This window comes from Morone saxatilis, unplaced genomic scaffold (genome assembly GCF_004916995.1).
Source record: "Morone saxatilis isolate NCDOM2014 unplaced genomic scaffold, NCSU_SB_2.0 Contig9, whole genome shotgun sequence".
Lineage (NCBI taxonomy): Eukaryota > Metazoa > Chordata > Actinopteri > Moronidae > Morone > Morone saxatilis.
The window spans coordinates 20,568,372-20,571,620 of NW_023340268.1; positions in this window are offsets into that span (position 1 = coordinate 20,568,372).

Consider the following 3,249-nt stretch of genomic DNA (forward strand, 5'->3'; position numbering starts at 1 on the left):
ATCATGCTGGTAGGCTCCGCCCCTGAATCAGAATCACATTGACTACTCCTGGCTGTTTTATTATCATGAGTACCTGAAGGCAGCACACTTTCAATTTTTGAATCAGCAGGGGGAGCTCATGTTTCACCTCTGAAGGCTCAAGAGAAGAAAAAAAAAAAGTTGCATTTTCCTTATGTAGAGAGGCTTTTAGCCAGCTGATAAATGTTTGGTTTGGCTTTACAGATTGTACTAGGTATTTATCAGCATTAGAGTATACTTAGAGCTTCTTGCATTGTTCATGTCTTATTTCCAAGTGGGAGAGTCTTAAAACATCACAAGTCTTACACATTGTATCATCTATTCACATCTTTGATTTTCTTAAATCCACAAAGAATAACTAGAATACGTGTATATTAGTCCATGAATAGAATAAACTTAAATGCTACTGTCAGAGCCATTTTGTCTTGACAATAGATGCAACAATGTATCAGTGTGACTCCAGTGATAATGTAAGCTGCTGCTGCTCAGAAGCGACAAAGCGAGGATGAATTGATCCTGCAGCAGAAACACTTTAGTGGTCGGAGGCACAGAGATGTTTTCCTGTGGGGTTACAACACACAGGTTCCTCTTTCTCCTCCTGACACAAGACAACACTTTCTGCCACTCTGCTCCATATAATAAATGGCCACAGTCCAAACTGGTTAGTTACAGTGTACTGTGTAAAAGGTCAATGGTCCTGTGATGTGGATCGCAGTGTATTATCCTCATTGTGCTCGGTGAGATATGAAGTCCAGGCAGGGAGCACTGCAGTCTCAATTTTGTCAAACTGTGACTCGTTCAGATTAAACAACAAGACGTCCACATAGCCTACTGTTGTTTGGATCATCTGCAACTGGGTTCATTGGGCTCACTGTGTGGGTGAGCACAAGGCAAGCACTGCAAATTAAAATAACAAAATGATGGAGTTAGTGACTGATGGCTGACTCACAGACGGATAACTGCAGAGCTGACTGATGCTTCTATGTAACACCCAAATCTCTACTTGTGAGCCTTAGCAGCCAGCTTAGTCTCTGGAACACAGGAGGGGGGTTTAATGAGAGTTTTAATTCATTTTTGACCGGAGCTGTGATTGAATTAAACTCCCACAGAAGGGCTGGATCCTCTCCTCACCACAAGCCATTTCCTCCTATTAGAGATGTAACAGAAGCAGCAGGCAGGGAGGCAGGTCAGTCTGAGATTAAACTGACTGTTCGTCCTTTATTTTATGGAAACATATACTCTATTACTGTATGTGTCTTGAGGACAGCTAATGTTTGGACGCAGCTCCACTGTGCTCTGTTGTGCAGTTTTAGACACAGTTCAACATTCATGGAAATGTGCTTTCTTCTATCTTTCTACCATTCTCAAATCTGTGTGTAGTACAGAGCTGGAGTCAGGATGTGTTTAGCCTACCTTATGAGTGGTTAATCATGTAGCTTCTAGAAAAACAACTGGCTCTGACCAAAGTGATGGTGATATGCCTATTGTTTGAGTTATTTACTTTATTACTAGGTTATTTATACATGGTATCTTGTAGTATGTAGCTTGATTTAGGTGTTGATTGGCCTAGCTTAGCATAACGACTGGGTGCAGGAGAAACAACTAGCACCTGCTGTCCAGAATGAGAAAGACTATGGACTTAATTACTGATTATTTATTATCTTATTGATAGGCTGTCTCATTTACAAGTTACATCTTGTAGCATGAAGCTGATTCATTACCAAGCAGCAACCTCTGTGGCTGGCAAACAACGGGGAAGTACCAACAACTGCAGCTCCTGGAAGGGCCACTAGAGGCTGGCTTCTGAAGTGAGTCAATCTCCATAAGGTATCCATTTAAAATGTCCGACTTCACAGCAGAAATAAACATGTTAAACACAGTTTTGGTCTCTATGGCTAATTTCCCCCCTCATGACAACTACAGGGGTGAATTTTGATTATTTTTGACTCACCCATTTCAATTATACGAAAGCTTGAACTTATATAATTGTATCATTAAAGGGTATGGTCGCTTTAAGTGAAAGGTGGGTGCCGTCACAGGTGGCTGACGGCCAGAGACGACCACACTGAGCTTCACAACGGGCTCTTTCTTGAAGTCATGAATAACATTTTTACATGTTTGTTTGTGAAGAAACAAGATACAGCATGTTAATAAGTTAAAACATTTACTTATCAACGTGTTTAAAACTCAAGCATGTTGGTTAAACTAAAAATACAACAATACACCTTCCAAGTTTCTCTTTTATACTGAACTAGTGTTTTATTAGTCTTCCCACTGTTCCAACAATCACCACCACTCTAACCATCTAACAGTGTTACATGTGAAAATATTCTGGCTCTACGCGCTGTTGCTGCCTCTCTGATGCCCCCGACCTCCCTCATTTCTCTACCCGCTTCATGCCTTTACTCTCTGAGCCTGTCCCTCTCCTGTCCCCGCTGTGTCCCTATCTTCCCCAGGAGTTAGAGATTAGTTTGGAGCCTCTGTGAATCACCTTGTAACTGTATTCCCTGTCGTCACACTAGCCTAAATAAACCCTTAATTCACTGCAGTTAGATGTGAAAATACTCTATACTATTTTGGCACAGTGTGTGTACTGTGCCGCTGAACGTCTCTCACTGAGGGGCTCTCATTCTTCGGAGTCTATTAAATTAGCGTCCAATCGCCCAACCCTGTTTAATGCTTTTTGCTACTGTCTACCTGTGTACTATAATTCTGAGCAATGTTGCATGGTTTGATCTATTTATTAGTGTTTGTCTTTGAAACAAATCCTCTTGCACAAAGGAAATAATGCATTTTTTTTACACTGTGTGTTTAGAGCATGGATGGGCAGGCCTCTATATGTAACATATGATATGATGATACATGTTTGCTTTTTACCTTGTACATCACTTCTGCTCTGGCCCCCTGTGGAAGACATGGGTGGTATAAGCAGCGATAGCACGCACCGCTAAGAGCGACACATACAGAAACTCATACTTCATGAACAATAGTGCTCGCACTGATTCACATCTTTTGAAGGAGCAGTGCACAATCTCCACAGCACTGTGTGAGGCGAAAACAGATACCAGAGTGATTGTATTGCCATGTCACCGAAGTACAGTGGATTGCTGTCTTTCAAGAAGAATGGACACATACAGTTGTTGAAGCCTGATACAGACTACAATACATTTGTTCTGACGCTGCTGAGACGCGAGACTGTCCTTCCAAAAAACCTGACAGCATTACTCATTT